Source organism: Pleurodeles waltl, chromosome 3_1 (assembly GCF_031143425.1).
Source record: "Pleurodeles waltl isolate 20211129_DDA chromosome 3_1, aPleWal1.hap1.20221129, whole genome shotgun sequence".
Taxonomy (NCBI): Eukaryota; Metazoa; Chordata; class Amphibia; order Caudata; family Salamandridae; genus Pleurodeles; species Pleurodeles waltl.
The window spans coordinates 1352801409-1352826136 of NC_090440.1; positions in this window are offsets into that span (position 1 = coordinate 1352801409).

Sequence of the window (24728 nt, forward strand, 5' to 3'; positions counted from 1 at the left end):
CTAGCTGACGTAACGGTATATTGCTTTAAAAACTTTGACATCACGGAAAAAAGTTACAGAGTAAAAGGTGGAGAAAAATTGCAGTTTTTTTCACCTCAATTTCAATATTCTTTTATTTCAGCTGGTATTTTCTGTAGGAAACACTTGTAGGGTCTACACAAATGACCCCTTGATGAATTCAGAATTCTGTCTACTTTTTAGAAATTGTTATCTTTCTGGGATCCAGCATTGGTTTCTTTCCCATTTCTGTCACTAACTGGAAGAGGCTGAAAGCACAAAAAATAGTAAAAATGGGGTATGTCCCAGTAAAATGTCAAAATTGTGTTAAAAAAGGGGTTTTGTAATTCAAGTCTGCCTGTTCCTGAAAGCTGGGAAGATGGTGATTTGACCACCGCAAACCCTTTGTTGATGCCATTTTCAGGGAAAAAACCACAAGCCTTCTTCTGCAGCCCTTTTTCCCCATTTTTTGAAAAAAATGAACTTTTCGCTGTATTTTGGCCAATGTCTTGGTCTCCTTCAGGGGAACCCACAAAGTCTGGGTACCTCTAGAATCCCTAGGATTTTGGAAAAGAAGGTTCGCAAATTTGGTGTGGGTTGCCTATGTGGAGAAAAAGTTATGAAGGCCTAAGCGCAAACTGCCCCAAATAGCCAAAAAAAGGCTCGGCAGAGGAGGGGAAAAGCCCTGGCAGCAAAGGGGTTAATAACAGTCTACAGTTTAGATGCTCAAAGGTATGTACCTGTATTTCCGTCGCTCTACGTGAGGCCCAAAGTGGCACCTCCGGCTGCAGTGGGGACTTTTTTTGGAAACTGAAATGATGGCGAATTTAGTACAGCAAATCATTCACTGATGCCTTTTAAAGAAAAAAGTCACTTTTATCTGGAGCACGTTTTGCTCATTTTTCCCAAAAAACTCAGGATTTAGCTATAGTTTGCCTATTTTGTCGGTCTCCTCCGGGAAAATGCACAAACCCAGAGTACCTTTAGAATTAGAATCTCCACGATGTTAGGTAAAAAGGACACTCATTTGGCATGGATACTTTCTGTGGAAAAAAGTTATTGAGCCTTGAGAGGGAACTACCCCAGAAAGCTAAAAAAAAGGGCTCAGCACTGGGAGGGAAAACGTCCCAGCAGTTAAGAAGTTAACTCCACACCCACATACCTTCACAATACAAATACTGATAAAGAAAAACCTTAGTAAACCTTTATTTATTTATTTCCACTTACCCCAACAATATTTTAGTGCTGAATAAATAGGGCCCACATTACTTTGTAGTCAATATTCTGGTGGAATGATGGTATGCAGGGGTGAATTAGATGAAATGGGTTATCCTCCTCTAAGTGCATGGTAAGAGACCAAGGCAATAATGAAACCATCCCTTCTTAAACATGTGAATGTGTGCAGTGGTTAAACTCTGCATGTTGGTTCAGAGTAAGGGTCTGGGTCTTAAGGCCCTACACCTGAACATTGTCAGCTATGACAGTGTTATTGACCAATGGATCTTGCATACTTCTAAAAAATGAAGTATGTGGTTGCCTAGCAGAGTCTTTTGAAATGTTTGTTGATCCTGTGTTTCTCATTTCAGGTGTTCTTCATCTGGACTGTAGTGGAATCATGCTGCCGTGGATTTGTGTTTCCTTGTCTCCTTGTAGTTGGGATCAGCCTCAGCAACCAGAAGTGTTTCTGTTAGTCTTGAAGACAATGTCCTCTGCTGTTGTTTCTGATAGTTGCTATCCCAGTGCCGCTTACGATGAGAGTATGTCTGTTCTCACATTTCCCGTGCACCCATGTATCCTTGTTCCCTTGTTTTACAAGTTGTATTTGAGTTACCATTCCCCAAGGTCCCCTGTGCTCTGACTCCGAGCCCCCCAGGGGTTCTTGATGCTCTGTATCCCAGAATTCTTAGGACAGGTGAATTGATGTTGAAAGTCAGAAAAAGACAGGGGGAGCAATGTGGCAACACAAACAGGTACACACCTAGCCAGGGACAGAGCAGGAGAGCAAATCATTGATCTACTATCTTTAACAAATTAGGAGTAGCTCTGCTGCTATGCTGTCTATGACATGCTCCTGAGGAATGTTCCACTGAATGAGAAAAAGGCTGATTTAGCAGGGTACAAATTCATGAATTACACATATTTCAAGGCAAGCACTCATACACCAGGCAGCGGTTTTGTGTTTACTGTTGGATGCATTTATATTTGTGATTCAGAGACATTTTCAAGGCATGGGCAAAGAGGACAATTGTCCAAGGTTTCAAGCCATCCAGGGGCCACTTGGAAAGTGGTGTTTCTCTCTCTCTTTCTCATATTCATCAGTTTCTGTAGCTCAGCTTACCTCCCTAACTCAACCTCTGACTCTCTCCACCCAGAGGCATCTTACGGATTTGGGGGTGAGACACATTTCATCATTTCTTAGCAACATCATTCAAAGTTGTTCAGAACAGGAGCCCCCAAATGGCCTGCCTGGGGTGTAAACAAACCTTAAGATAACACTGATATGATCTATCTCTATGTTTATGTCAAACTATGACCCTACCATGCATAAGCAAGCAATCAATCAGAATTTGCAAACAGCGGCTACTAACCTGTGAGAGTCTCAAGGTGGTGGGGGGAGGGGCCTCATCCAAAGAGGCACGTCTTGAGGTTCTTCCTGAAGATGGTGAGCGACGGGCTTTGTCTGAGGTGCAGGGGAAGGTTGTTCCAGCACTTCACTACAGCATAGGTTAAAGATCGTCCTCTGGTGGTGGTTTTGCGGATGTGAGTGATGGTGGCCAGAGCCATCTGGGTGGAGTGGAGGGATCTGGCGTGGGTGTGGAAGGAGACGGGTGGTTCAGGTAGGCTGGTCCTGCGTTGTGTAGGGCCTTGTACGTGTGGGTGAGAAGCTTGAAGTTGATTTGCTTCTCGACCGGTAGCCAGTAGAGGGTCCTCAGGTGTTGGGAGATGTGTTCTCACAGTCTCCCCATGCTCCGAAGAATCTTCAAATGGCTCCCCATAAGCATGTGAAAAACAGTCATGCAAGCGATCATCACAAGCCGGCTGTACTACGGCAATGCACTATATGCAGGAACCACCATCGAACTCATGAGAAGGCCCAAGGCAATACAGAAGTCAGCGGCCAGACTGATCCTCAACCTTTCCAAACAGACCCACATCACCCAATACCTGAGGAAACTCCACTGGCCCTCCGTCCAGAAAAGATGCCTATTCAAGTTACTGACACACGCCTACAAAGGCCTCCATTACAAAGGACCAGCATACATGAAGAACAACTTGAACTTCCACCAACCATCAAGAAACCTACACTTCGTCTCCCTCACCCTGGCACGGACACGCACATCTGTTGCAGACAACTCTGAGGCCATTCCTTCTCTCACCTCACTGCCAAGTCCTAGAACGCCCTCCATCTCCACCTCCAAACATCACCCATGCTGATGAACTTCAGGAAGAGTCTCAAGACCTGGCTTTTTGACTAAGTCCAACAACGCAGCACCTGGATACCCTCACGGGTGACAAACAACACTCCACAAATATTGATTGATTGATTCACATGAAAAATAAAATGGTATTGAATTTATTACCATTTTATTTTTCATCAACCTGTCCCGAACCGACTGTCAGGGCAGGGCAGGGCCTGCTGGATGGCAGCAGCAGAGAGGAGTGATGGGCTACCTGTGCACTTAAGTTTAAAGTGTGCATGTCCCTTTGGCTGACTGTCTTGCGAAGGCCAGCCAGACATGCACACTTTAAACCTCTTTAAGCCAGCTGTCGTACAACAGAGCAAGCAGAGGCCTCCAGTGCCCTCTGGAGCGCTGAGAGAGACCACTCTCTCCAATCATGGTGCTTCTTTCATGTTGGTTAACAGCATGGGACCAGTGTCAGTGTTGGTTAAGGGAGTTGGCTGGGGTCTGAGCTGAACACTGGACTGTAGCAAGGAGGTGGACGTGTCATGCACGCAGTATGTAAGGTAAGTGAACTTTTTTTTTTTTGGTCCACTCGATAGTGCATGCATCCACCCACCACCCATTTGCCTACCCCACCACTCTCCATAGATGTCAGTCGCCACTAGGCACGTCACCGTATGAAGGTGAAAAACCCCTCTGGCACTTATTGAATTTAAATCAGTGTTAATTAATAATCAGCTAGTGGTGTGCTTCACACCTGGCATGGCCACTCAGTGTACGAAGAGATCTACATGTTGCTGATAATGGGCCCAGTCACCAGCCTGAACTTATTTGACATCATCTGAAAGAACAGTCCTCCGTCATGGTTCTTTTCAAGGAAGCTTGTATTGACATTAGGAGGCTTCATAGCTTTATTTGGCAGCTGAGAGTTTTGGCTGCCCACAGTTTCTTAATATCATTCTGATGTGACAGCGTTCGGGTCTGTCTGACTCTATTCTCTTGGCGCAGGCAGGCTAAGAAGCTAACAAAGAGCTTTGCTCCTATTTGCGGCGCCAATCACTTCCCCTTCGCAGGCTTGGCTATTACAGATGCGCTTCTCCCTCACTGCACATGGCTGCCCTTGTGAGATTAAAGCGGCTGTACTTAAAGACTCTGAAGTCAACAGAGGTCTGACGTGGGCTCTCGTCTGCGTGAAGAAAAGAGCTCAGGTGCAGCCCGGCGCATCGTTATTCAGCACGCAGGAAGAATTATGCATGTATTTATGTTGATACAGAGTTGGTGGCAGCTCTTGAGGACAAAAACATAAAGTTTAGTTCCTTGGTTTAGTCATAACAGGAAGAGAAAGGCACAATGTCATACATGTGTGTGGGATGTCGTGGTCCAGGGTAGAGTCTTATGTACACTGCATGTTTGGGGTGCTATAACCTGACACCCAGTCCAGTGCAGGGCCAGAATGGTAATTCTGATTACTTAGGCATTTTTTTGGGAGGCCTCAGGCTAGTTAGCGAGCAGCTTTCAAAGTAAACTGGGCCGCCAAGATCCCACCTTGATTACATTCTAGTTCCAGTCTCACTGCGTGTGAAGTTGGTTAGAAAATGCTTCACATGGCCAGTTGTTTCCAGTCCAGCCCTAGTCCAATGTCCAATGTACACAACATGGGTTTGGCATAGTGGCCTCAGACGGTGTCTCATTTACACTATGAGTTCCTATGTTTAGCCCCAGATAAAGTATACTATAAAAATTGAATGTTATAGATGAGAGAGCATAACGTGGCTTCGCCATTACGTACATAACAGAAGGAGAGAATTGGATGTATTCAATATCATATATAATGGGTGCTTAATGGTATTCAAGTAAACAAACAGAATCACAATAATGCACTGAAATGCATTTATGAATAAGGAATGATTATATGCAAATCATATGTGTGCAATATTATTCCTTGAACGAGTATTGTATTTTTTAGTAAATCGATATTTTCATAGTTGTTCCTCATTTATACTGTTTTAAGTGAAATGCGCGTATAACCATGTATTTGAATGTGCATTAAGAATCAAGCCAACGTAACCTGGGAAAGAGGCCTGAAAATGTTTCTTTGTGTTTAATCTTCAATGTGAAAGTTTGTTTTTGATGTGGATTTCATTATTTGTAGGTGCATCAGCAAGCCTTCTTTTAATGAAAAACGTATTGTTAGTTATATATAAGGGGCATGTGGAGATGGATTGCCAACGAAGGGAGTATTAATGAGGAGCTGTGTAGGAGAGCTCCCTCCGGATTCCTGAAGGCGAGAACAAATCCAAGGTCAATGATGGCTGAACCAAGAGATGAAACACTAATTAAAGGATACCATTCACAACTGTGCCCAGACTATGGAAAGTTACTGGTGGTGACGTCAGCTATTTGAAGTGTGAAGGGATAATAGTGTTTTAGTTAGTTAGAGATTCAGACCCTCTTTGCCCCTTGACTTGAGTGGACCTCTAGAAACTTAGAGAAGTTCAGATCTCTGTTTCTTAATTGATTGGCTGATGTGTCTTTATGCTACACACATCTCTCTTGCTGAAACTTCTACTAAGGTTTCTGTGGTGCTCACACCTTGCTTTATTTCCAAGATTACAAATTTAGGTCATTTTAGGGTTCCCAGTGGTTCATTAGAGTAGTTGGGTAGTTGTAGGGTCAATGGTAAGCAGTAGAACCAATGCTTGATCTCAGAGCACCAAGTGGTCTTTATTATTTTCTGCACTGATGCTACTGAAGTCTTGTTTTGTTTAATGTTGGTGTGTTTCAACTTTGTTCAATTATTTAATTGAACTCATATATATGTTTGGCTTTGAATGTGTAATACATTTTTTAAACTTTCAGTTTGCCTCCAAGAATCTATGTGTGACCAAATGGGTTACACTGTAATTTTGTGTTGAATGGTTTAATTTGTTTCTCTTCACCCCTCGGAACTTAGAAAAGATTCATCAGGCCCAGAAAATTAGAAATAGTGCTAGATGTCAGAGCATAGCATTAGACTGAGTGTTATGAACATCTGAAGTTCGAGTGTTATTGTTTCAAATGAAGTCAAATGGACAGTAAGAAGTTTGGGTGTCATATCCTGTGGTACACTATCAGGCTGTGTGTTTTTTTTTGTCATAGATAGAATCTTATGGTGTGCCATGAGGTTTGGGTGTCATAACAGAAGAGACTAATTACACTGTCCTATTTTTGTGTACTTATGGTCACAAATGAAGACTTCTGCACTATTAGGTTTTGGTGTTCCAGCTTGGGACAGAGTCCCACGTGCACAAGAAGGCTTGTTGTCATGATAGCCTCACACAGAGATGGGTACACTATGAGGCCTGGGTGTTAGAGTCTCAGATAGAGTCTGATGTTTGCTAGGATCTTGGGGGTTATAGCCTCTGACAGTCGCTTACACATTATAGGCTTGTTACTTTAGCCTCAGGGGTATTCTTTTTTATCTATGTGGTTTAGGGGTTAGGTGGTATAGCCCCAGAATTAGCATAATGTACAGTGTGAGGTTTTGGTGGTGCTACCTCAGAGTCTCATGTATTCCGTGAAGCTTGGCTGCTATAGCCTCAGACGGGGTATCATCTATACCCTGAGGTTTCTGTGTTATCGTATCTTCAGAGAGAGTCATGAACAATGTGAGTTTTAGGTGGTATAGCTCCAGAAGGAGTCCCCTGCACCCACCAAGATTGTGGTGTCATAGCCTCAGAGCCTCATATTATATGAGTTTTGAGTGAAAAGACTCCGTTGGAGTCTATTGTACACCATGAGATTTAGGTGCTATGGCCTGAGATGGGTTTTTATGTGTACTGAGAGGTGTGGATGTTACAGCCTCCGATGTAATCTCATGTACACGTAGATCCTCAAGTACACCCTGAGGTGTGTGTGTTATAGACTGATGTGTAGCCTCATGCACGCATGGAGTCTCAAGTAAACTATGAGGGTTTGGTGGTATATGCTCGAAGTTGTCCCATATCCTCCATAAAATGTTGATCAGATGGCTTCGCGCGCACTCCAGTCTGCAGTTTTGGGTGTTCCTGAAGAGTTGTCTGTAGAATTGTGAGTTTGTGTTATTTTTGTTATTTGAAGAATAAATGCTTTGCACTTATGAAAGAACAGACGCTAGCTAACATAGCAACTGTAGACCTCGTACTCTATTTTATTTGTGACATTTGCTATTAATGTTTTGTATCACATGGACAAATTTGTAGTTGCATACCTCTGTAAATTAATGTATGAATGTATTTTCACAGGTAAGACAGCAATCTTCATGAGGATAATAAATTCCTGGTCAAGGACAATTGTACATGTTTAAGGTTTCAGCTAGCTGTTTTAACAGAATCTCAGAAAATGTTGCAATATTTGTTCTGGTAAAGATAGAGTTTATGAGAGGCTCCATATTGTGGGATTATGAGAGACACTTGTAATGTATTTTCTTGCAGCTGTTTCACTCTAAATACGTCTGATTGGTTGATTCTTTGGGAACTGTGTACAGAATGTATGAAATCCACTATTCAGAACTTTATAAAAGTATGCTCTTTTTCGATGTGTGAGGAGACATTTCTTACATACCTTAGGATGGGAATTCATGCTGGATTGCTCTCCCATTTGTATACTCTGTATTTTGAAGACATGAACTTTACTGAGTTCTTTAATTGAATCTGTACTCTAACAGAGTTTTCCACTCTGATTTATTGAATAATTGAGTTTTGCTATATTACTTGATTTCAGTATAGAGTATAATATGAAAATAAACCTTTAAGGTTTAAACATTCCCTTGGGACCCGTTCCCCTTTGGAAATGGGTTAGCAACAATTTGAAATTGGTGCTAACTGCGATTGTTTTGCAACCGCATTCACGGTCTCAAAACAATCATACATACCATTCAGATTCGGTATTAGGAAGGGAAACCCTGAACACGCCCCTTTCTAATACCGAATCGTAAAACCCAAATTGGGATTCAGTAACAAGTTACTGAATCGCAGATTGGGCCTTGTACATCCCAAAAAGCATTTCTCTGGTCGTAAACGTGGCGATTCTGCGAATCGGCCCGTTTGAGACTAGAAAAATGCTTTGTACATGTGGCACCAAATCCTAAATATTGTGCTTTAAAACTATTGTAGCAAGAAAATTGATAACAAAATATTGTGAAGTTAAGGCCCATATTTATACTTTTTGACGCAAAACTGCACTGATGCAGTTTTGCGTCAAACATATTAACGCCGGCTAACGGCATTTATTTGCGCTGTGCGGGCGTGAAATTTATACTTTGACGCACGGCGGCGCAAACCACTGGTGTGAGTAATTTTATTTACTCAAACCACTGCATCACGTCGTAAAGGAGAACAACGTTAACGCAGCAAAAATGACTGTGAGCCGGTTTACGACGCCGCAAACCGGATACGCGCCGTTTTGTGACGCAATTGCTTCAAAAAGTGCCGTAAACACTGCAAAATGTGCATAGGAGAGCCAGAATGGATCCCAGATGCTTGCACAGACCCCAGGAAGGTGACAACAGACAAGGAATCAGCCATGAGGACCCACACAAGACCCAGGACAGGGAGAAGAAGAAAAGAAAGTGTTGTTTCAGTGCAGAGGAGCAGGAAATTCTGGTTAAAGAGGTGACGGAACACCAGCACCAACTGTTTGTCACCTTAGAGTTGCCAATCAGTAGGAGAGAGGCAATATGACAACAAATTGTTGACAAGATCAACAGTGTGGCAGAAGTACGGAGAACAGTCATTGAGTGCAAGAAACCCTGGCATGACTGCAAGCGCAGGACCAAGGAAAAGATGTCCAGGAACAGGAAGGCAGCACTGCAGACTGGAGGTGGGAGTCCAGCACATCAGGAGGCCCTGGACCACATGGAGGAGATGGTCGCAGCCATCATCCCTGAGGAGATCGTCACAGGGATTCAAGGACAGGACCGCGCAGACTACCAGGAGACAACGCACATGCAGGGTAAGTCATATGGGGAATTAAAATGCACAAATGTTAACTGTAAGCGGGGGGTGGACATACCTACTATAAAATGCATGTAAGTCATGATATTCAGGGAGTGGAATGGGTAAAGGGGCACGGCAGGGGGGCATTGCCCGTTCTGAGGAAACCTGGGGCACACTACTACACAACACTAACAACCTTTGCATGAGGGTATGCTGCCATGCCAAGGATGTTGCAAAGGTAAAGCCAGGCCATGACGGCAGGGCACAACGTAAAACTGGCAGCACATCACACGTCAGACAGTATTCTCCCTACAGTAACTATGGCCCAGGTAACAACCTCTGGCCATACCTGCAAGTGGAATGTAACATTGACAACAGTTTCCACTACCACCTCTGCTGTGTGTGCAGATCAAGTAGCTAATGGCAGTAACGTCCCCATGGATCAAACACACCCAAATTAGAGGGTTCAGGATGACAATGTTATCAATCCACTGAAATCTAGTCAAATGTTCCATTCCTGTCAAATGTGATTGCCCAAAGATGCTACAAACATCAGCCATTGTCATTAACATTAGGAGGTACACAGCACTAATGTCATACCCATGCTGCATATGTCAGGGTCCACCCTGTGCCTGGGTCACCATAGCTCCAATGACACCATGCAACATCCCAAATGTCATACTGCTCAGACAACAGCATTGAGGGTGAGGACACATTTAACTGTTTACAGAAATACACCTGCACAGTCAGAGGCGGAAATAGAACACTTCTAGGACCATCAGTGCAATCCAGTGTACCACACATTCCCCAACATCAGCAGTCCACTTTACCAATGCTGACATCCATATTGTGTCATAACAAAGCTAGGCATAGTATATGCTATATCTCAACTACATATAGGTGGATGTGAATGATCAGAGACTGGGGCAGGTCCAGATTGTTAAGTGTGGTGCTTGTGCCATCAGAGCACCCACAGCCAGTGAAAGGTCTCACCATGAGAAAGGAAGTAGACGGAGGGTTGAGTAGGACAAGAAGGTGGCAATTTCCAATCTAACCAGAACCAACACCTAGAGGATGTGATGCAGACAAGTCAACAAACTGACCACAATACATGTGACATGCAGGTGGGGCATAGGCCTGGGAGAATGCTAATATGAAAGACAGGAACAATGAACAGGAACCAAAAACACAATGTTAAAGTAATCAGAAGGCAGGCATGTCACATTACAAAGCCCACAACACAGACACACTAATTGTACCGTATCTCATTGCAGAGGATGATGGCTCTCCTGCGGATATGCCTGTCCTGGACTTCCCTGATGACATAGATGACGAGCTGACAAACATCGGCCAGCAGACCCTCCAAGATGTCCTTGAAACCCTCCAGAGCCCACCTTCAGTCACAAGGAGGAGCACAGATACAGCAGCCATCACAGAAGACCCACCCACCATCCCAATTGTACAATCTGCCAGCTCCAACACACTCTGACGACCCTGACACCAGCTTTGAGCGAACTGTATTTGGAGTACAGCGGGAGCTGGCCAAGGAGATGCAGGTGGGGATGCAAAATATGGCAGCCAGCCTAGAGGGGGTGCGTTCATGCATGACGTCAACTGAACAACAGGCAGCAGCTATGCAAGGGCAAACAACAATCATGCAGGAAGTTGAAAAAGGGTTGAAGGAAATCAACACAGCTGTAATAGAGTTGACCCAACACCTACAACAACAATCCTGTCAACGCGTGCACAAATGCAATATTGATCCCCTCAGGGCCGACCTGGCTGCCTACCACCGTGATGTGGCTGCTATTCCTAAGAACCAGCAGCTCCTCCTTGCTGCAGTACTGCCTTAAGACCCCACAGTTAGCAACTACCGGGATGTCTGACTCCACATCTTCAGACACTGAGGTGTGTGTTGCCCCTTCACAACCACCACCACCAATGGCAGAGGGGACAACACACATCAGAAGATGAAGACGTGGAGCAGATCATCTTCACCCGTAAGAGCACCCCGTAGCACTAGGCCCTGCCACATGGCCACCTATTACCAAGGTCCTGTGCTTTGTAACATGCCAGTCTTGCAACAACTGTACTCAAGCACTGTTCTTCAACCCACTGTTTATCTTGTCAGCCTGTCCTGTGAATGTCTCTCACTAACTGATTGGCAAATCCTGTCCCTCTGCACTGTCTGACACTTCACCCCAGCATGTCCAATGACATGTCCTTTTGCACTTGTGTAGCATCACAATGGAAGATGTCACACTAATGGACTCACAATCATGGACAATGTACAGATAGCACTACAGCACTTTTAAATAAATAGCACTTACACAACAACTTTGTCTCTGTGTAATGTGTCACGTCAACCGTGATGTCCATCAGTGATGTTAACCTGAGGTCAATGAGCATTGATTGTCTAGACACCTGACCGGAACGATTATTGGCTGATAACTATGCACAGTGGCCTGGATTGTACCATCATCTGCCCTCCCTGAGGGTTATTTCAGAGCAAAATATAAACTATGCACCAAAATGCTGTGTTGTACAGAATAACGCCTCCTCAAGGGATGTCTAAGCCAGAAAAAAGTACCTTCCATTGTTACTTAAAGTCAAAACATACGCATGTGACATATTTGCCAAATTTGACCTAACACACACCAAACAGCATGAAGGGATGTGTATGAGTTTCCAAACAAATAAGTAACTGTGCTGAACAATGTAACAAATGATAGGTGTGAGTTATGTATACCATACTACATGAGAGCATACTACCACTCACCTCATAAGGATTTGCTGGGACATCAGGCTGCAGGCAGACTTTACACAGTGTCCCCAATACCAAATGTGGTAGCAAAGTTTGCGACATTGAAAACATCCAGAACAAAATAACCACACTTTGGGATCCATAGTAACCGTGAGTGGTGGGTGCAATGGATGGCCGAATCTTAGCTAAGAAGCTTTGGTGTAGCTGCCAATGTAACAGCTCAGTTGGGATATGGTTGCAGCATGGTACACAAAAGCAAATACCAAAGAGACACTGTTCACTCGTGGCAAGGCCCTGATCTACAAGCATGTGACAAATACTGTAAAGGGTTACCTAGATATTTATTAAACAGTAAAAACAGAAGCTAAAACATACTATCTTATACTAAACAAAGATTTTTTTTTGTATATTGATATATATATCTATATTTTTATATATATTTTTATAATTTTTTCATTTTTTAAAACATCAAAGCGCCAACATTGCTCCCCCCACCCACCCACCCACACACATAATAAAAAACAGTTGAAAAAGGTATGAAACCTCCACCCCCCACCCACTACTACTAACTAAACTAACAGCCTATACTAACCTAACACTAAGTCCCCTAAACCCCCTGCGTTAAAGAACTAGGAAAGAGGAGGGAGGGGAGGGAATCTTATCGGAGTAGAAGCCTACAAGTTGGCCCTCCTCAGGGTCTTTTTAATGGCATGCACCCTCTGGTTAACTTGTGCCACCTCCTGCTGCAGTCTGGTCATTTTCCGCAGGACACGGTCCAAGTTCCTTTGTATCTGGGCAAAAGCTGCAGGGTCTATGGCTGCAGCAGGGGTGGCCTGGGTGCCAGTCGATGAAGTATGGGCCCTTGTTGGTGCCATGTCCATCGGCTGAGGTGCAAGTGATGCTGTGACTGGTCCTGGAGCTGTTGCTGTATATGGTCCAGCAAAGGTCCCAGCTGCTGTTGGTGCCACCTGGGTGGTAGTGGTGGTGCTGGTGACTGTGGTGGACACGGAAAGGCCCCCTTGTGCAAATGCCCTCCACACTCCGGAGGCTCTCTCATGGTGATATCGGATTGCCATGTTGCGGTCCCCAGACTCCACATCCAGAATGTGGCGGTAACGCATTGCCCTGCGTTGGAACTCTCGAAGCTGGATGGGAGTCATATTGGCTGCTGTTAAGACAAATAGAAAACCAAACGTTAGGTACTGCATTGTGTGAAATGGCTCAAGAAGTAAATCAGACAATGCATCTAATGTACCTGTAACAGCCCATATCATCATACAGATCACTGATAATCCCTGAGTAAGTACGTGGCAAGCCAGCCTACAAATGTCCTATCATCAAATAGCACATCCAAACCCTACAAGATGGGTAACAACTGGAATGACTTTGGAATCATAATTCTGGCAGTTGTCAGGTAAAAATCATGCTGCATATCCTCCACCTACAGGCCTAAAAAATTCTATATTCTGGATGGCATCCTAGGGCCACAAGATCTGCGAGTTTTAAATGGACTTGCCATTATGGAATGCATGTGCTAATCATGAGTGGGTATCCTAGGTTTGGACAAGTGATTTACTGATTTACATGTCTGTGTACCAAACTTGGATCATCAGTGTTAGATACACTATTCACAACCCTACGCCTGTGTCGGGGGGGTGGACAAGCAACTAATAATTTCTAACAACAAGGACACCCAGGAAGCTTTGGAAAGCTGTACAAGGGTTTGGCCAACACACCACAGGTAAGGAGGAACTTCAAATAGGATACACCTAAACCTTGGACAATCCTATCAACACTTTGGAAATGCAGACCATTTTCTACATCATTTCCTACCAGTAAGCCATGACTTACAACAAACAGATAGATGCAAGCACACTTTTGGCCATGAGCTGCATGCACACCTAGGCCATTGTACTCAAGTACCTCATACTCGTAGCACAACATGTGGAGCTACATGCTGCTAGGAAGTTAAACATACAGTCCAACATGTTCATTAGTGAATATGGAAACTGAAGTCTGTGAGTAAGACTTTGGCATCTCTATTCTGTGAAAATCAGGGTCTGACTTGCTGACTAATTAACTAATATGGTCCACTGCTACATTTTCTGATTTCAAGTTTTATCCACATAACTCATCCCTATTCACATTGCCGTGCCTACAGGACTGACCTACAATCCCAAAATATGACAATAGGATAAGGATTGGCCAACTCAAAGATGGTGATAAAATGACACTCCTCTCAAGGAACAAAACAGATGATTGACCTGAGCATCACACCTTGCTGTGTGTCCAACACACAGGAGTCAATCACACATCATCAACAAACACAACACAGAACGGAAATATCAACACTTACTGGAGATGTATGGGTCCGCAAATCGAGCCACCTCTCCAATAGTGTAGGGTGCAGGTCCACCTTAAGGCATGGAAGGGAGAAATGTGCTCAATGTCTGTGCACTGTACAACACTTAAAAATACAAATACTATGTGTAATATTAACTCAGAAAGTAAAGCATCTCAGACAACGGGGCCACCAATTACAATCCCCAGGTGGTCCAGCAGATCTTGCTCCCTGTCAGCAAAGTCAGCCCAGCAGTGCTTAGGCTGGTGGTCATTTTGTGGTGTGTTGTATATTCTCTGCAGATGGTACAACACCTTTGCCCACAGGAGCCTCTTTTCCTCTGTGTGATAGCCTTGGATCACACGACCACCTGCCTTTATCACCAAGGGTAGGAAATGGCACACCAGCCAAATAAACCTACCCAGCTCCTCCTCTCCCATCCTGCCAAGATGAGGCCTACCCAACATTATTGTACCAAAAATAAAGAGGGGAACAAAGGAGAATAGAGGGAAAGTATGACAGGAAAATGCAAAAAAAACTACAAACACAGCCCAACTATACCCAAACTATCACTACCCACAACAGACTCCCAACACAACAAAGACAAATGTTGACAACAAAACTGACCACAAAAACACTCAGACAGGATACCACAGACAGTTATTATACACAAAAAGACAATTTAAAGACCACACTGGAGACAAAATGCACAAAGAGACAAGTCTATACACAGCCACACAGTCAGGAAATATCACAGACTGCAAAGTGAAAGTGAAAGTACACCCACTGTACCAATTCTGAAAACAGGATATCCTATTACATCACTTCCTGCCTCAAATGCAGTGCGTTTTTCTTGTTATGCGTCAAAACATAATGACGCTTACAGTCTGTGCGTCAGTTTCTTTTACGCTCATGATAAGAAATAACCCGGCATCCATATTGTCAAATATGTGTAATACTTAACCAATTTTCAGGGGGACAGTGTGGGAATTACCACTCAGGGCCAATGGATGTTTCAGGGCGTTCTGCATCATATTTCGACACATATGCGTCATTTTTAGACGCATGTGCGTCTTTTTTCATGCATATAAGTCAACATTTCTGTCATTAACAGGGTATGGGTCATTTCTCATTTTGAATGGGATATGACAGTTGTGAAAATACAGAGATAGGCTGATTGTACCCACATTGGGCATTACGGTGTATGGGTACATGTGACAGATCATACTACTGCGGACCATGATCCTCTACTTGGTGTACCAGATTTTCACGTATCACTGACGCAATAGATGGCCTAACGTGTGGGATACAATTATGTATTACCCAGTTTGGGCATGTTTTGCGTCAAGAGAGGATAGCAAGGCGACGCAACTCACTACAATAACTCAAAGCCTATATGTCAATGTGTGTGATTTGGCTACTACTATTGTTGTTGACCCACTGTGTGAACATCACAAGATGCATTTTAGCTAATCTGCTGGTATGCATGTGGAGTCAATGTGTCCAACCCTCAGATGCAAGTCAGTCTGGAACTGAGAGAGGACATGTGTTAGTCATACACATAGCAAGAACTGCTGTGTGCACTTCCTAGGTTTTTTGGAACATAAACACCACCAATGACAAAGCATGCACTGGATAGATAGTAAACGTTTGTTCATGTCAATGTTCCAAAACTTAGCCATCACATGTCCTGGAATGTTGGACACTACTTCCTAGGCACTTGTTTGTTAACCCACCATGAGTCAGGCATGGGATCATACTATATGGGTACCGTGTTTGTGACATGGAGTCCCAAATATAATACACAATTGTAATGTTACTCCACAGTTGGAGTCATATAAATGAGCCATGTCTCTCCTGTGGCAGTGGAGGACTAGCAGACCAAGCAGCACTAGATCACATATTTCCAGTGGTAAAATGCACAGAGGTGTCTGGTTCATGTGTGTGGGACAATGTTTAGCCTGTATAATTATGGGGTTTGAGTTGTCACAGTTACGTGCAGGTCTAGTCATGAGTCTGTGGAGCTATAACCTGTATCTACAAAGTATGCTTCACAGATCAATAGAAGGAAAGCCAATGGGGATTTGAGAACACACATGGGGATGGTCCAACCCTGTCACTGCAGACGTGTTATGAGACTGTCAACAGGGCAACCTTGGTGTGCTGGCAAAGTTAATGTCTCAGGAATCTTATACCGGCAGGTTTCCTGAAAACATTTGTACACAGGTTGGCCTTTAAAATTCCCACAGCATCTTGGAACATCAGTACCTCCGTGCTGATTACTCTCACAGCTACTCACCACACAAGCCCCATCAATATGCTGGGAGCAATGTGAATCAGCGTGTGGACTGTCAGGGTCCTAACATGTGTAGACATTTCATGCACAATATCTGACGTTGTTTGTTGTGCTGGAGGCACCATATCCAATTCATGCATACAGCCATGGTACACTGTCACAAATTGTCACTCATGCATCCATGAGACCCAGACAAGGGGCAGGCAATGATTCGGCTATTTGGAGACAAGTCCCCCCCCCCATGGTGCAACAAATGAACTGATTATGCCACACAATGTATTTGAGTATGCATTGTAGACCCACCTGACACAATACCCAGGAGGAATATGAGGGTTGGGAAAGCAACTATGATACAAATGTAGGCCCAAGGAACCTTTAGGGTAACGTTAAGTCAGGCTCACAGGATGCAGGCTCAATCAGGTTCCAAACATTTCACAAGGTAAATACACAGTGGTCAGACTGAGAGTGGTCAAAGGAGAAACAAGACAGTGGAAACGGAAAAGTGTGTTTGTCCTGTGTGTTGGAACGTAACACATTAATCCAAGGGCTGTGTAACACAGCTGATTTATACAGGAAGGCATAACAGTGTTATGGATATGCTGTTCCAAGCAGCTGCAAGGGCAGTGCATGTTCAAATGGCTGGTGTCCATGGAGGTGCTCACAGGTGTGTGCAGCATCAGTCTCTCACAAGTCCTGTAGGTGAGATTCAAGTTCAAATGGCCAACAGTACCTTTCACATGGGAAGCAATGTACAGGTGATAACAGGGCTTAGAGACTACAAGCCAGTGCATTCTTTAACCTGACGTCCATGCAGACAGAAGTACAATGACTATGACATACCATACTAAAGAGGGTACCACAGTGGATTTACATTGTGAGTCTGGTAGTGTGTAGAGGATCCAGGGACCTCTGAAGAAGGGTGGGGTGAGACCGGAAACATGGGTGTGTCTGGACTTAGGACATGGGCTGCCATGTGCAGGGGATGTCATGTGAGCAATGCTAGTCATACCTGGGGCACTTGTGCTATGACTTTGCTGCTTATATGGAAATCTAGTTACACATAGTCCTTGCAAAGATAGGTGATGTAACACTTACTGCTGTCAAGGGTCTGGTCATACATTCCTGTTACTAATGCAATAGCACATCCACTGCCTCATGTATGAGGCATTTTTTTCCATTATTGAATGATGGTGTCTTCATTGTGTGCCATATGCTGCGATGAACCATGTTGCCAACATGTATGTGTGAAATAGGTGTGGTCCTCTGCTATTGCCCTTCAAATGTGACATGTACAGGATATATGTCATTTACAGACTGAGTGAATGTGGCTGTACATTCATACGCATCTAACTAGATTAGGAATGTTCTCTGTCCTAATCGGTATTTCAGCAATGCTCCATGAGGCTACACTCTGATTCTGATAGTTAGAGATAATGTTATGCAAAAATGATTATCCAGACCATGATATGGTGATTAGTATAGATGTTTACTTACATATGGTAAGACAGTGGTGATGGGTGAGTACAGTTAAAAGAAATGTTGGGCAATATTTTGTCTCCGACGCAATCGTGCAGCTGTGTTTGGATGGTCCCCCTCATGTTGATGGACAGCATCCTCCTCTTCCTCCTCTTCAGGCATTTGTGGGTCGGGTTCATATAGGGGAATGTTCCTTCTTACACATATGTTGTGCAGGATGGCACAGGTCAAAATTATTTTGCACACCATTTCAGGTGAGTATAGGAGGCTGCCTCTGGTGATGTAGAGGCACCTGAATCTTGACTTTAGGATGCCAAAGGTCCACTCGACTATTGTGCGTGTCCTCCTATGTTCCTCATTATAGGCACACTCTGCTGCAGTGCTTGCGTTTGCAAATGGGGTCATAATCCATGGCTGGATCCCATACACCTGATCAGCTGAAAGAGAAAATGAGTGAGAACATGTTGATGTAGCTTGCCCCATAAATATCACTTTGCATGGCAGTAGTTCTCTTGTGTTGTCTGTGACTCATTGGTGTTTGTGTTATTGTGTGGATTCCTAGGCTTCTAAGATGTGCCATCAGCATTGGGCTGTTTCCTTATCTGAACGGGTGTTTGGTTAGAGTATAAATATGCCCCTAAGTGTGTAATGGTAAGTATAGGTTTACTATTCTTAACTTCACATCTATATATCTCATATATATCTCATATACATATCATCAAGGTAAGTAATGTATCAAACCAGACCTTATACCAGTAATGCCAAAGTCTGAAAGTGCCTCATGGTTTAGTCCCTCTGTCACAGGAGTTGGGTTTTATCACAGGTCCGCCAGTTCACGGTAGAATAGTGAAATGCAGAGCCTTTATCTGGAATTGCTGACATTTGTGTTTGGATTTTGGAACAACTTTAGCTGTTTCACCAAATGAGTGTTCCAAAATATGAATCATACATAGCATACATATGCAGAGGGGCTTTAAGTCAGCAAGCTTCATCCAGTGGTCTGCTAAACTGTCACTCACATTTTGCTTTCACTCATCACATCATTCAACTTGGTCAATGGGTAAGCCTACATTACACAGTCTTCGTTCACTTCGAGTGACTGCACAAAGTCTGTGCATATTGTTCATGTCTGCCTAAAAACAGTTCTTTTAATTTCAGTTGCAAAGCTAACTCAAAGTGTGCTTTTTGGTGTATTCATTTTTTCCATTAACTTTAAATGTCAACTATTTGTTTTTCCTGCAACTCAAGTGCCCAGTTTGATAGTGGTTTATTTTCAGTCTCGTTTTTAAAGTGCTGTTATAAAGTGTTGAAGTGACATTGTAGCTGGCTTCATTTTGACTACTTGGTTAGGTGGTGTAGGAGGCTGGACTGGCTTGTAGTGAGTACCAAGGGGTACTTGCACCTTGCACCAGGCCCAGTTATCCCTTATTAGTGTATAGGGTGTCTAGCAGCTTAGGCTGATAGATAATGGTAGCTTAGCAGAGCAGCTTAGGCTGAACTAGGAGACGTGTGAAGCTACTACAGTACCACTTAGTATCATATGCACAATATCATAAGAAAACACAATACACAGTTATACTAAAAATAAAGGTACTTTATTTTTATGACAATATACCAAAGTATCTTAGAGTGTACCCTCAGTGAGAGGATAGGAAATATACACAAGATATATATACACAATAGCAAAAATATGCAGTATAGTCTTAGAAAACAGTGCAAACAATGTATAGTTACAATAGGATGCAATGGGGAAACATAGAGATAGGGGCAACACAAACCATATACTCCAAAAGTGGAATGCGAACCACGAATGGACCCCAAACCTATGTGACCTTGTAGAGGGTCGCTGGGACTATTAGAAAATAGTGAGAGTTAGAAAAATAACCCTCCCCAAGACCCTGAAAAGTGAGTGCAAAGTGCACTAAAGTTCCCCTAAGGACAAAGAAGTCGTGTTAGAGGAATAATGCAGGAAAGACACAAACCAGCAATGCAACAACTGTGGATTTCCAATCTAGGGTACCTGTGGAACAAGGGGACCAAGTCCAAAAGTCACAAGCAAGTCGGAGATGGGCAAATGCCCAGGAAATGCCAGCTGCGGGTGCAAAGAAGCTTCTACTGGACAGAAGAAGCTGAGGTTTCTGCAGGAACGAAAAGGGCTAGAGACTTTCCCTTTGGTGGATGGATCCCTCTCGCCATGGAGAGTCGTGCAGAAGTGTTTTCCTGCCGAAAGAACGCCAACAAGCCTTGCTAGCTGCAAATCGTGCGGTTAGCATTTTTGGATGCTGCTGAGGCCCAGGAGGGACCAGGAGGTCGCAAATTGGACCAGCAGAGAGAAGGGACATCGAGCAAGACAAGGAGCCCTCTCTGAAGCAGGTAGCACCCGGAGAAGTGCCAGAAACAGGCACTACAAGGATGTGTGAAACGGTGATCGCCGAAGTTGCACAAAGGAGTCCCACGTCGCCGGAGACCAACTTAGAAAGTCGTGCAATGCAGGTTAGAGTGCCGTGGACCCAGGCTTGGCTGTGCACAAGGGATTTCCGCCGGAAGTGCACAGGGGCCGGATTAGCTGCAAAGTCGCGGTTCCCAGCAATGAGGCCCAGCGAGGTGAGGCAAGGACTTACCTCCACCAAACTTGGACTGAAGAGTCACTGGACTGTGGGGGCCACTTGGACAGAGTCGCTGGATTCGAGGGACCTCGCTCGTCGTGTTGAGAGGAGACCCAAGGGACCGGTAATGCAGCTTTTTGGTGCCTGCGGTTGCAGGGGGAAGATTCCGTCGACCCACGGGAGATTTCTTCGGAGCTTCTGGTGCAGAGAGGAGGCAGACTACCCCCACAGCATGCACAAGCAGGAAAACAGTTGAGAAGGCGGCAGGATCAGCGTTACAGAGTTGCAGTAGTCGTCTTTGCTACTATGTTGCAGGTTTGCAGGCTTCCAGCGCGGTCAGCAGTTGATTCCTTATCAGAAGGTGAAGAGAGAGATGCAGAGGAACTCGGCTGAGCTCATGCATTCGTTATCTGAAGTTTCCCCAGAGACAGAGACCCTAAATAGCCAGAAAAGAGGGTTTGGCTACTTAGGAGAGAGGATAGGCTACTAACACCTGAAGGAGCCTATCAGAAGGAGTCTCTGACGTCACCTGGTGGCACTGGCCACTCAGAGCAGTCCAGTGTGCCAGCAGCACCTCTGTTTTCAAGATGGCAGAGGTCTGGAGCACACTGGAGGAGCTCTGGACACCTCCCAGGGGAGGTGCAGGTCAGGGGAGTGGTCACTCCCCTTTCCTTTGTCCAGTTTCGTGCCAGAGCAGGGCTAAGGGGTCCCCTGAACCGGTGTAGACTGGCTTATGCAGAATTGGGCACATCTGTGCCCAACAAAGCATTTCCAGAGGCTGGGGGAGGCTACTCCTCCCCTGCCTTTACACCATTTTCCAAAGGGAGAGGGTGTAACACCCTCTCTCAGAGGAAGTTCTTTGTTCTGCCATCCTGGGCCAGGCCTGGCTGGACCCCAGGAGGGCAGATGCCTGTCTGAGGGGTTGGCAGCAGCAGCAGCTGCAGTGAAACCCCAGGAAGGGCAGTTTGGCAGTACCAGGGTCTGTGCTACAGACCACTGGGATCATGGGATTGTGCCAACTATGCCAGGATGGCATAGAGGGGGCAATTCCATGATCATAGACATGTTACATGGCCATATTCGGAGTTACCATTGTGAAGCTACATATAGGTAGTGGCCTATATGTAGTGCACGCGTGTAATGGTGTCCCCGCACTCACAAAGTTCAGGGAATTGGCTCTGAACAATGTGGGGGCACCTTGGCTAGTGCCAGGGTGCCCTCACACTAAGTAACTTTGCACCTAACCTTTACCAGGTAAGGGTTAGACATATAGGTGACTTATAAGTTACTTAAGTGCAGTGTAAAATGGCTGTGAAATAACGTGGACGTTATTTCACTCAGGCTGCAGTGGCAGGCCTGTGTAAGAATTGTCAGAGCTCCCTATGGGTGGCAAAAGAAATGCTGCAGCCCATAGGGATCTCCTGGAACCCCAATACCCTGGGTACCTCAGTACCATATACTAGGGAATTATAAGGGTGTTCCAGTAAGCCAATGTAAATTGGTAAAAGTGGTCACTAGCCTGTTAGTGACAATTTGGAAAGAAATGAGAGAGCATAACCACTGAGGTTCTGATTAGCAGAGCCTCAGTGAGACAGTTAGTCACTACACAGGTAACACATTCAGGCACACTTATGAGCACTGGGGCCCTGGGTTACCAGGGTCCCAGTGACACATACAACTAAAACAACATATATACAGTGAAAAATGGGGGTAACATGCCAGGCAAGATGGTACTTTCCTACAGGTGGTGCTTGTTCTTGTCTCCTTTTCAAATAATAATAATATAATAATGAATTTATGTTACAGCTAAGTGCGTAGTGGAACAGTTGCTTCACTGAATATTTTTAAATGTATCATTTTTAATGCAATCATAGGGAGGCCACGTTTAGGTGGTAGAATATTTTCTTTTGTTTTCTTTTTTGTGACGTACTTGAAATAAAAAATAAAAATATTGTACTAGATTGCCACGGGCATGCCTATTGGCTTTGCAATGCTTATTTACCCTGAGCGTGAGCTACTTTCTATGCTTCTAGATGATTGAAATGTTGGTGTATACATTTTGTAGGTCGATGGCACGAATTTATTCCTGTATTTCAGTGGCCACTAAATCTAGGGAAGTGCTACTGCCCTGAAGCTTTCTTTTTCACCTACCTGTATGCTATTTGCAAGTCCAAATGGGTGTGTGTTCTTCCACGATGTGGGCCATTTTGCCCACTGGATTATACCATGCCATGCATAGACTCATTTGTTCGTTTAAGGCTGAGCACCTGATCGATTACCTATTTTTACTGCAAAAGACAAGCTTTATGTGTCAGCTGCTTACGAGGTTATTTTTTGGACATTTTGGGATAGTTTTTGGGAAAGATGTTTGGAAACTTTTGTGGCAATCCATTTGTTTTTCTTCTTCAATGCTCATCTACTCGTGTTGGGGAAACTGAGGCCCATATTTATACTTTTTTAGTGCCGCATTTGCGTCACTTTTTGTCGCAAAAACGGCGCAAACTTACAAAATACAATTGGGGCATATTTATACTCCGTTTGCACCGAATTTGCGTTGTTTATTTCGACGCAAATTAGACGCAAAACTAACTACATATTTATACTTTGGCGTTAGACGCGTCTAGCGCCAAAGTTCATGGAGTTAGCGTCATTTTTTTGCGTGAACACCTTCCTTGCGTTAATGATATGCAAGGTAGGCGTTCCCGTCTTAAAAAATGACTGCGATGCATATGCGTCGTATTTATACTCCCGGGCAAAAATGACGCCCGGGAGTGGGCGGGACTAAAAAACCCGCATTTGCGCCGGATTTTAGCGCCTGGGTCAGGGCAGGCGTTAAGGGACCTGTGGGCTCAGAATGAGCCCAGAGGTGCCCTCCCAAGCCCCCAGGGACACCCCCTGCCACCCTTGCCCACCCCAGGAGGACACCCAAGGATGGAGGGACCCATCCCAGGGAAGAAAAGGTAAGTTGTGGTAAGTATTTTTATTTAAAAAAAATTGGGCATAGGGGGGCCTGATTTGTGCCCCCCTACATGCCACTATGCCCAATGACCATGCCCAGGGGACAGAAGTCCCCTGGGCATGGCCATTGGGCAAGGGGGCATGACTCTTGTCTTTGCTAAGACAGGAGTCATGTTAATGGCGTCTGGGCGCCCAAAACAAATGGTGCAAATCGGGTTAAGACGATTTTTTTGCCTCAGCCTGACTTGCCCCATTTTTGGATGCCCAAACGCCATTTTTCCCTACGCCGGCGCTGCCTGGTGTACGTGGTTTTTTTTCACGCACATCAGGCAGCGCCGGTCGGCTAACGCCGGCTAACGCCATTCAATAAATACGGCGCCCGCATGGTGCTTCAGAATGGCGTTAGCCGGCGCTAATTTTTTTGGCGCAAAACTGCGTTAGCGCAGTTTGCGTCAAAAAGTATAAATATGGGCCAATTGTATTTTGTAAGTTTGTGCCGTTTTTGCGTTAAAAAGTGGTGCAAATGCGGCGCTAAAAAGGTATAAATATGGCCCTGAGAGTAAGATGAGCTTTCTTTTCTTACAGCACTGGGCTTCCTTTCAAAGGCTGATTGTTGATGGTTATTTTATTCTCAATGTCCTCCTCTGGTAGAATTGTGATTTTAGGTTTCACCTAGACAGGGCATGTGTTCTCTCTCTGAGACATGTTGTCTACACACAGTGGGTTTACAGCCCACCCATAGTTTACCATTTGGTAGCTTCAGCGTTGCTTTTATTTCTTTCTCTTCATTTGTGATAGCTTGCAAGTGTTTACGTCTTCTTCTTGTGTTTTGCCCTCCCCTGAAGCAAGCACCAAGTACTTGTGTCCATTCACTGCTCCCATTTTGAAGCTACTTTTTCTTTGTGTTCAAGTTCTTCACGGGAGTGCTTGTG